At 37.5% G+C, this 12120-nt stretch overlaps 1 protein-coding gene across 5 annotated transcripts in view; it reads right to left on the bottom strand.

The window, feature by feature from the left end:
• Positions 1 to 12120, bottom strand: part of LOC134747625 (protein PALS1) — a 215665-nt gene that overhangs the window by 163635 nt on the left and 39910 nt on the right. The window lies entirely within an intron of this gene.

The following is a 12120-nucleotide window of genomic DNA, read 5'->3' as shown; positions in this document are numbered from 1 at the left end:
GCAAACCGCCCAGAAATAGGAGCCCCGCGTAGCGGGGCTCCGTCTAGTTAGCTGGAGTTCGTTGGACTGTTTCATAAAAAAAAAAATGACTTCACAACGTAACTAGACGGAGCCCCGCTTCGCGGGGCTCCTATTTCTGGGCGGTTTGCCCTTCGGGCATTCGAAGCTACCTAACGAACCTAACCTACCTACCTATTGATTTAATGTAATTTTGGATTCCCATTTTGTAGCCAGTTACAAAACTTATTTACCAAACGGTTCCACTCTGGTTACGAAATTTTGGTTACTCGTACCTATCAACTGAAATAATTCTAAAAGAAAAAAAAATCTCAGGCATAATTAAGTAATTTGCATAAACGGTAATTTATTTAATACAATCGGAGTCGTTACTAAAATATTATTCAAATTTTAGATCGCAACAGACTAGCATTTGTAGTAACAATATCCGTATGAATTTAGTTAATAAAGTCTATACGATTTCAGTAAATTTCTATACTATAATAGATTAGGGTTTTGTTAAGTTTTGTCCAAACAAAAGCTAATCTAGTTCAGTTCGCATCTGAACCATATCAGTATAGCCTTTGTAAATACGCTGCCCGGCCCGGTGTCTTCACTTCTCGAAGCCAAAATTGAATTTACTCGTAGTATTTTGTACAAGGTGCGTTATTTGTATGATAATTGATAATACTTACATAAAGACATACTTAGTTGTTTAGAAGGTACTTATACTATAATTTTATCCGTCAATACGAATTTTCAAATCAATCTAGTCAATTAACTTTTGAGGTAAGTAACGAACATTATCTTTGCTTACTAACACAATATAAAACAATGTTTTATTAATTACCTACCTAGCTACCTCCTTAGTTACTTTTAATGTTGTATTGTTGATGACTATAGTCATATTTATAAACATCTAAACCTAAGTACATATACGAAAACAGAAATAACAGAATGTATGACGGATAACAGCATTTTTTAAATGTTTGGGTACAATTAGTTACTTTTAAAAGGTAATCCATACTGATATATTATGTATTTTACTAGTTACAAGATAATATTAAATATAAAATATATTAAAATACGTGTGACCCGTTATTAATATATTTAATATGTCTGTGTCTCACGGAAGTTTTGTTATTAAAGTTTTTTTTTTTTTTATCTGGTTTTTATGGAGGCTTTGGACACTAGGTGAACATGTCAGCCTCATGGGTGCTATCATAGTTCCCTACTCAAGCGAGAGGTCAATAAAGTGGTAAACACAGATGTTATTAAAGTTACAAGATAACAATAGTTATAAGTACCTACCTATAATGTAGGTAGGTAGGAGCATTCAAAACAAATATTTTCCTAACTAATATCTTCCTTCAAAACATTTAACTACTTATTAACCGCCGTGAAGGTAGTAAATAACAATAATAATGTTAGAGAGCGTTCACACAGAAGCACAGAACCTACAAACAGAATCACACACAAAACATTATACCCAGTTGTGCAAACTATACGCAGTCACGTCTACATTACCTGAACAGTTGCTTGTAATGCATCCTTTACACTAACACTATCACACACATAGCACAGCACGTATCTGATTACACAGGAATTTTGAAACACAGAAACACGTTCCAGTGACGTCCGGCGGCAGGTATGTTTGAAAAATTCTGAATAATGGGATAGCGGGGGAGGAGGGAGAACGGGTCTCGCGCAGGTAGAGGGGCGCACCGGCGCGGGCGCAGGGCACAGGTGACGCCGACAAGTGTCACTGTCTGTCAAACGCCGGCGCACTACTGAGCTAATGAGCTAACTTTGCTTTGCGCGTACGCAAGGCTAAGGCCGTTTCCCACAGAACACAGAAGTCGAGAACGTCCATTAATTGCGCGGCTAATGAAAAAGTTGAGAGGGTCATGGCGTGTCGCTTCCACAACTGCAATAATCGATAAAACATGTAGGTTGCAGAAAAGAAATGATAATGACACAATTTTCTTAATTTCACCGCAATGCAGAATCTTTCATTGTGGTATTATAAAAAAATAAGACAGTTAATTTTAACAACTCACGCAACAAACCATTGTCTGTAAATAAGTAGGTAATTACCTGATTTTTTTCTTTATTTTAAAATACAGAGAAAACACAACCAAATTGAAAAAATTATGACAGCAGTAAAAATTATGAAAATATCAAGGAATAAGCGCTTTATGACAGCAGTAAAAATTATGAAAATATCAAGGAATGAGCACTTTATGATCACACAAGGCATTTTTTTTAATACGACTGTGTATATTTTTTGACTTTTTGAGGTACTTAGGTATAATTTATTCTGCTGTGATTTGTAGGTATCTTTCCAGTTTTGGGGCCCTTAATTAACTATAATAACACCATAGCCGTACTTATCACAGACCTGTCAAAAACTGGAAGCCATCAAGGATAAGACCACTCACCGGACACTATAATCTCAAGCGTGCAATTTATCGATACTGTGCAATGAGTGCTCTTACGTGGTAATTGGGGCTATCCGTTCACAGCGCGACGACATACGTGTAATTACGGATACATACATACATATACATGGATGAGACACATATGAGATGAGTAGGGGAAAATGTTTTTATGCGCCACAGCAGCTCTTAAAAGCTATCTTTATTCATTCAAAGAGTTGCATTGTATCCACAAAAGTAGCAGTCAGTTGATTTTAATTTTGAATTGTTACCTCATGTTGGCTTTAAGTTTTTAACAGCGTTTATTTGGATTTGATTTGTAATTATTTACAGTTAGCAGTTTTTCTCACGTTGTTGTTGTAAAAAAAATTGTGTTTCACTCGATAGCAACGTTAATTTGTTAAACATTCGTCTTGAAACCCTTGCAATGCTCAACCTTTAAACAGCAACTTTGCCTCCTTGTAAAACAAATAACTATTACCTATTTTGACATTAATAAAACGAAAAAGTTCTGGAATTAAGTACTCCAGAAGTCTACAGAAGCTGTACAAACATAAATAAAAGCAATAAGATACACATCGACAACTAAAGCCCGTCACAGACGGAGCGATAATATATCGTAAGATATCTATATCTTATACCAAATCTCACGATATCTTTTACGTACTATTTGACAGAGACCACACACGAAACTATAATATATAGAGTTTTGAATGATTCACGGTTAGTTTCACTAGACTTATATTGACCGGGATATAGACCGTGATTACCTTTTGTATATAGCTCACAAATAATACAAAAGGTAATCACGGTCTATATCCCGGTCAATATAAGTCTACTATAATATATATTTTGGTATCTTACGATATCTTAGCAAGGTATCTTAAAATATCTTAAGATGTTAATATAGCTCGGAATTTTACGATATATTTTGGGATCTCGTCTCTCTCACAATGCATTGTGGGTGCTAGACAGAGCTATATATATTTTGGTATCGTTGCCGTATGTGGTGCTTAGCTATACTCTATCTGCCGGTATCTTACGGTATCTGTCGGTCTCGGTATATTATCGCTCCGTCTGTGACGAGCTTAAGACGGTCATGCTCCTAATAAAAAGATCGAAACTGCAAAAACATAATCAATCATATCAGCCTACACAAGTCAGGGATGATTGAAACTTAAATGTATTGCTTTTGACCCTTGGCAATATTAAAACTTGGCTTGGACATTTTGGCTGGCCAATCGGCTATTTTTCATCTCGGCTGCGAGCTTGCAAAAAGGAAGAATCACGGACAGCTGTCAGACCCGCAGCGAGGAGGCGATTATTCTAGGGCCGTCGATACATGTCGCGCAAGTGACAAGGACGAAGCATGTTGCTGATTTGCATTTGTGGCCACCTGACGAAGCCTGCGTTGCGGTTTTTTTACATGTAACTAAATATTATTTTTTTAAGATTTTCTTTATAAATAAATTTAAATTATTAATAAAAAAAAAAAGGAATTAACCACCAAATATGGAATATGTTACGTAGAATCCCTAGTTGCTAATCAAACGCTGATGAGATTGCGAAAGATAGGTGATGATATAGACGATATAAGTGACAAGTTGTGAGACTTGTGAGTTATCGTAATATAGGTACATAAGTATTAGTTTAATGTTAACGACACCCACGACGACAGTTTATTCGATTATACAGAGTGTCTGTCTCTAGCATCTGGACATAATTTCAGGTACAGTAAAAGAATTTGATACCTTAACTTGTGCCAGTAACAATAGGGAATATTAAGCGAAATTCTGCACAAGGGTGCCAGTGCCACTACCACGATCTGAGGGTCTATCGCAAAACAAGAAAATCTAAATTTCGTTAGCTGACATCTCTGTCACTTCACTCTGTCTTCGAGCGATAAAGAGGCAGATAGCGATATTTTGGATTCGCGTTTCCCGGTAGGTTCTCTGTAAACAAAGCCGCCTTTATGCATCAATCTCATATTTTATTATCTCTGAAAACTTGTCAAAAGCCTGTTAAAAGCACAGTATGTATAAGTTACTCTATGATTTACTTAACGGGCTAGTGCTGCACTCTGGTGGCAGAACATTGCAGTAATACCCCGTATTAAGGATCTCATAATTGGCACTGTGAAAAAGTGATACAGAAGTCAAAATTTTGGAGACCCCTGAGGAGTGAGGACGTTTACGCTGGCCGAATTGTATGGAATTTGTCACTTTTCGCACGCCAAATTAGCAGGCTGGCGGGGGGTAGTTTGGCGTTTGGAGCCCGTTATTCTATCCTCATCAGACGCAAGGCAATTCTCGTGTTATTGAATTTCGAACATTCTTTTATTACTATAAGAGTTCAAAACTCGATTTGAATTTGTGCTTGAGTACAAAGACGAGGGCATGAAACTTACACATACGTATAGGTACGAGTATACCTAACTATATCACTGTTTCTAAATATATGTATACATAATCAAACTTAAACTATCGTGAGACATATTTCAAAATATTTAGATTAGTACGGTTTCACTCACTATTATTTTTAGTCGCTTTTGGCGACATGTTCCGGATTCTTTGGGAATCCTTCCTCAGGCACGAGTGTCTAGTGCACTGCCCGCGCCAAAAGCGACTAAAAGTAATAGTGAGTGAAACCGTACTGATCTATATATGTATACATATTCGACACCGTAGATTACTGACAGTTCACACAGCAAGATTTTTTTCTCAAAGAAAAGCAAAAAAAAAATCGTACATTACTATTCGCTTCTCGCCGACTGCTACCGGTCAGGCAGCGCCCTCGATTGTAAAAATATTGCTGCAGCCTTTTGATATTTACTGACCCAGACCGAAAATAAAGGAATTCTCAGGTTTCAATATTGTGAGGTGCAATTTCAGTCACTCCAAAAATTCAAAGGGATAAAAATACACTGACGATCTTGGAATCTTAGTCTTAAAATACCGACATACTTATGCACCGATTGGTGAAAAAATATTACGGTCAACTAGAGCGACGTACGTTAAGTAGGTAAGCAAGAATGGTATACTTATAAAATGGATATAGCCCTTAATAAAACTCAGCTAGCTACCTTCTGAGAGAAACCACCACCGCCTAGAAAATACCTAAAGGGGCCCACTGACTATCAGTCCGCCGGACGATATCGACCTGTCAGTTAGAACAAAAATTTGACAGCTCCGAACAACTGACAGGCCGATATCGTCCGGCGGACTGATAGTCTGTGGGCCCCTTAAGATGCAGATATCAAAATCTGCAATCGCAATATTTGCAGCCAGTTCTTACTATGAGGTTTTTTATTATTATTATGAGCTTAAATGGTGCTAATTGCGGTCCAGCTTCCGCCGAAGCAAGTCGAAGATTGGTAATTTCATTAAACGTAATGATACTAATGATTATCACGGGAAACGTGTCCTAATTGAGAAATATCAAGTTATACAGGGTATTAAACTAATTTTACGGTGTTTTAAATGCTTTAATCACTCGCTCGACATGTCATCAGATGACAATGTGACCAACGGTGAAGTATAGCATTTAAAACATTAAAATGAATATTATAAATAGATGGCAGTCGTCGAGAAATCGAAGATTATAATACTAACTCATCGCAAAAACAAATATAAAAGGCACATACTTTTGGACATTTGTACCCACAAGTGCGAGTGTTGCGACAGTGAATAAGTATTATTTAGAAATTAATAAAAAACTCTAAATACACGACATTAAAATGCTTATTTTGCGATGATGTGTCTGAGCTATGTAATTGTATACGTATTATATTGGCATACTTTCATATGCCCCAATTTTATGAATATTAACCTCTGCTGCCTTTGGATAAAATTGAAAAACTCCGACCCGAAATTCGCGACATGCTAACATAAAATGAAGTTTTGTGACATTATAAAATAGTGTAATTTACCCTATTACACACACAAACTTGTATATTCAAACTAGTTAGTCAAATCCAACATGGATCCGAAAGCGTACTCAATTCAAATACAGATGTTCAGAACAATGAGATTATCAGGTCGTCCATACATTTCGTAATTAGCACGTACCGAGCGTGTTGTTCAAATATTAATTAGCTGCCATATGGATAACCATGACATACCAAAACCATGGAATTATATCTACGTGTTATGGCAAATACATTCGGCATCAGATATATCGGAGCGGCCAAGGTGCTCACAAATTGACGACTGGTCTGGCTGGCCTAGTCAATAGTCAATAGTCAATATATTCTTTATTCAAATAGGCCTCTAGCAACAAGCACTTTTAAATTGTCAATATTATATATTACCTTAATCTAAATATCAGAGCAATTTATTGATACAGTTATTATTACCTATTCTTAAAAACATTGAATTATTATAGATATGTCAAACTTAATAATAAGAATTCACAAAAGGATCGTCAAACACCAAAATTGTATAAAAAAATACTAGTCAAGTAACTTTCTAGTGGGTAGTAACCCTGCCTGTGATGCCGATGGTCCTGGGTTCCAATCCCGGTAAGGGCATATATTTGTGTGATGAGCACAGATATTTGTTCCTGAGTCTTGGGTGTTTTTTTCTATGTATTTGTTATATTATATATATTGTTGTCTGAATACCCGCAACACAAGCCTTCTTGAGCTTACTGTGGGACTTAAGCTCAAGAAGGCTCGTGTTGCGGTTACAATCTGTGTAAGAATTGCAATTTGTGCAATTTGTTTGTACACAGATTGATTGATTATATAAATGACAGATGGCAGTCGCTTTCGTAAAAACTAGTGCCCACGTCTATTCTTGGGAATGGTTGCCAAGCGGACCCCAAGCTCCCATGAGCCGAGGCAAAATGCCGGGACAACGCGAGGAAGACGATGATGGCATTCAATTTTTTCTAATTTTTTATTCAAATTTCAGGATTAATTATACAAACAAATACTACACGCGATTACATAAGGAATATTAACCAGATTCGATTCCCGGTTATGTATGAGTTAAAAAAGTTTGAATGTTATTATTATTAAATGTAAAATCGACGCCATGGTTCCTAAGAACAGATTTCGCTATCTCTCATAGTTTCTGACTTCTCCATTCCATACTGACCCATTTGGAATCCAAATCCATTGGAATTATATTTCCTGTATTATATTTCTACGTTCGAATTGGCTTGTCAGTCTCCGATAGAAAAAGCAAAGATACATTGATTGAGTAAGATGCGTAAAATCTAAGACAATTTCTTGTTTCGAATTTGGCAGGTAAATGAGATGGCGCTGTACAGCTCCATACATTTTGCGGTAACTGAGTCTGATTGTCAAAAGTTGACGTTTGACAATTCAGTGACCGTAAAACATATGGCGCACTACAACGCCATATGTTTTGGATGTCAAACTAAGGCGCACGTTTTTTTCAGACTTTACCTCTCAATTAGATACTTGGAGAACCTGGGTTGGAGTATTGATTTTAGAACAGCGTCAGTTTAGGTTATAAATAAAGTTAGCGTAGTAAATATTAAATGAGAATTTAGGTATTGTATTTTTTTTTCTTTCAAGTCTGTAAGTTATTAAATTAAAAGCTTTGAAAGTATGGTAGGAAGAACGTGTAGGTAGGAGGAGTACTTAGTTATATTTTTGTAAGGCTTTACTACCTCCCACCTATGGAATTAACAAATTATTTCAGTAGACATCTTAAAAAAGAATATTTAAATTTAGAAAGGGAGAATATTCAATTTATCATAACAATAACAAATAGGTTTTCATTTTCCATGTTCTCGTTGACTGATATATTATAAATATACTTATAGAGTATTACAGGAATGTAATATACATAATATACACAAGTATTACTACTGAAAATACATGAGAGCCAATGGCACCTATGTGGGCACCTAGTTTAGTAGGAAAGTAGCGCGCCCTTGAATTTGCCAATTATTTTAGGGCTACAATATTGTAGTTATAATCTGTAATAAGTTTCGTTCGCCATCTCTCTATCTGAAGGTTGGCTGGAAGAGATCGCTGTTTAGCGATAAGTCCGCCTGTTGTTACCTACCAATTTATATCTTTTCTCAATGTCTGTATCTTTTTTTTTCATGTAGTGTGCACAATAAAGCATTTTATTATTATTATTATTTGTATCTCCGTTATAAACTCTCGGGTTTTCAGGCCCGGTCATTTATAAGGCGTGCGTGGGGATATAGATCCAACACGTAGAGGCCGTTTGGAGAGTTTTGATGTCATGTAGAACGCCTGCTGGAACGTCACGGGTACATAAATAGATACCCGTAAACCGGTTTCAGCAGGCATTGGGAGCTATTATAGAAAAGTGGAAAGAGTCCTGGTCTATGGCTTAAATTTGGGTGGAATATAAGACTGGGCTATTGCTAAGAGTTTCGGACACCTGCCATAACATTGTGCTATACAGTGCTATCGAGGCAGGCGGTGACTCGCCACTCGTTAGATGGGCACCTGATGCGCCATCGTAAAGACGGCCAGGCGCAACACCGGCGTGGGCGGCTCAGGGGTGTCGAGAGGTGTGCTGCGCTTTCTCCGAAGTTACTCGCGGCGTTATGCCCTTTAACACTTCCATCCTTGGAGCATATAGCTCTTACGACTCCCCTCTGGACGGCCAATGAAGGCAAGCCAGAGCTGAGAGTCCTACGGGTCCCCTTGGGGTCTACTCCGACCGACGAAGACACACCGGAGACGGAGACCCTGACCGACTCTCTGGAGCACTCGGGTCCGTGGGGTCGTCACTCCCCAACAGCTCGCCACAAGCTGCCCTGCGGGCTTATTATTATTATTAAGTTTTTAGCAAAAATTTAATTTTTGCTAAGTACAAGTTTTTATCGCTGACTGTACTTTTCTTTCAACAGACAACTAATACTCATCGAGACAATTCTAAAAACCCCAAACACAATTAGGTTGCGTTATTTTATCAGATCAGCTCGATGGTACCATAATATTGTATTGTCACCCGACCTAATATGTATGCAAATTTTCAGCTTCGTCGGAAACAGAAAAGTGGGTCAAATTTAACTGGCAAGATTTGACTCTTACAAACATGTTACATAGATATTACATACATCATTACATAGGTACATTGCAAGTTAAATAAAAGCTTGTAATAGAAGTCATATACTAGAGAAAAAGTGACTAAGCACTTTATTGGAGGAGGCCCTATTCGAACTGTGCCGCCCCGTCACGCCAGTACCCGTCCCAGTTTCTCGACTATTATGCCATCTTAGAAAGACTGGGCGGCTTCTACCAACTTTAAGGGCGAGCAGTACGTGCTTACACCTAATATTCATATTAGAATTCCTTGCAAGATTACGATATGGCGTAAGAGATGGTGCTGCCATCTTAAAATTTGATTTTTTTTTGCTCGCAAAGCGGCTGTAAAACGATTCATTTCTTTGCCACGGCGCTGCCAAGTTTATTGAGAAGTGAGCGTGAGGGTTGAAGAAAATGACACTTGGCATATCGTGATGAGAAGTTTGATAAATATAACTTCATTTGTTCCTAAAGTAATATTGTAGTTTAGCTTATAGATACTAATTTAACTAATGCTATACGTATGTCGATCGTCAAATATAAAGATTCCTCCTCTGTACTTTTACTATAAAATTATGGTTAACATAATAAGCGTCGAGCCGGGTTTCCTAGTTCGTTCGCCTCCGAAGGCCAGCCGGCACATTCCTCCGTAAAGCGATGCGAGATACGGCCATAATGCTTAGTAATACAGTGGAACCTCGCTAACTCGAATCTTGATATAAAATGCTATTCCCTTCCCTTCAAAGCCCAAAACCTCCATAACTCGAAATATTTAACCTTATTAAGACGAAGTAACCAACGATTCCCTTCACAGCTATGAGCTATCCAGTACAAAGTTAACCTCCATAACTCAAAACTGAAATATGACCTCTATAACTCGAAAAATAGACGTGTTCTTATATCACCTCTATATCTCGAAATTATTTATCAACAAATTTCTGTAACTCGAAGGAAATAATAAGACCGTACCCTCTATAAGAGTAAAACTCGTTAACACGGACTTTTTGGCGTTTCCCTTCAGATTCGTGCTATTGAGGTTCCACTGTAGTTCATTTTCCTATCGAGAATCACACGCCTACGCACACGTCCGTCTTCCAAATACTTGCTATGGATATGGACCACTTATATGAGGCACAATCTACTGAACCAAGACTTTAAAGTCGTTGAAATTGACATGGTTCTATTTGTACGAGTAACCATATGAAATCAACAGGATTTCCTTTTTAGGGTTCCGTACCCAAAGGGTAAAAATGGGACCCTATTACTAAGACTCCGCTGTCCGTCTGTCCGTCCGTCTGTCCGTCTGTCACCAGGCTGTATCTCATGAACCGTAATAGCTAGACAGTTGAAATTTTCACAGATGATGTATTTCTGTTGCCGCTATAATAACAAATACTAAAAACAGAATAATATAAATATTTAAATGGGGCTCCCATACAACAAACGTGATTTTTTTTGCTGTTTTTTCCGTAATGGTACGGAACCCTTCGTGCGCGAGTCCGACTCGCACTTTGCCGGTTTTTTAGACTATACCTAAACTAGTTAATGACGACCTGGCATAAAAAATTAAAAACAGCCTGAGCCGTGAAATAAAAGAGGCGGCTTCTTACGAGCTAAAAATGTTAAAAAGTTGAAAGCGTTTTCTAATAGACGGCATTTTTCACGGTAAATGATTCCCATAGTATTATTGACATATTATGTGGTTTTGTTATTTAATTTAGTGTTAAATGATGATGAGTGTAAGTTGTGTATTTTTTATTTGTATTGTTATTATTTGACATGTGTAAAACACATTAAAAAGATTGATTGATTGATTGACTCAGAACCGAAGAGTATGACGAAGATTGACAAGGAGAGCCAAATGGGATGTGGCTAGGCAAAAAGAGTGAGAGAGGTAATTTTTACGTTCAAAAATGACTTCTAAGCGGCCAACGGACTACTATTTTTGTCCACCGTTGATTCAACTTATACGGTTTCCGTATGACCCTTTGGTATTATTTTTACGTAAAGTAACTTTCAAAACGCGACGCCTCAAGCGGAACACTAGTGTGACTAATCCAAAGACATAAAACTAAAAAAAAAATATGTCTGAAAGCGAGTAATCTCTCGGAGAGGCGGGTAATAATTTTGCAATAGTTTATGTGTGACCAAATTATGTAAGTGGCGATAACGGTGATTTCAGCCATTCACAATTTGAACCGCGGAATAAAACTATTTGAATGCTTTATTTTGTGTTGATAAAAATATCACGCATGTAAAGAAAAGGGGATTTAAGCCTTAAACGCTAAAGCTATCGTAGCCATGAAAATGTCTGTCGATGACTCGATGCAGATTCTAAGTCTGACTGTGTCGATTATTTTGTTGAGTGAAAAGAACAGAACAAGTATGATGAACTTCTAATGTCGACAATAGTGGGAAAGATACATATGGACACCGTGACAAAAAGGCAAACGCAAAACCTTCGGGAGTGCTTCAGGATGAGCACTTAATCTCTAGGAGACCTAAGCCTTAGCGATAGCTGCTGTATTGGGAACGTCATATATTATGAACGAGTTGGTCAAGTGAAAGAGCCAAATAAACTATCACTACTGAAGTCGCGCCCTCGGAAACTTTTTCTTTGTTTTCTGTGAAATTTTCCTGAAT

This window comes from Cydia strobilella, chromosome 15, assembly GCF_947568885.1.
Source record: "Cydia strobilella chromosome 15, ilCydStro3.1, whole genome shotgun sequence".
Classification (NCBI taxonomy): Eukaryota; Metazoa; Arthropoda; class Insecta; order Lepidoptera; family Tortricidae; genus Cydia; species Cydia strobilella.
This window is presented reverse-complemented; position numbering and strand designations above follow the sequence as displayed.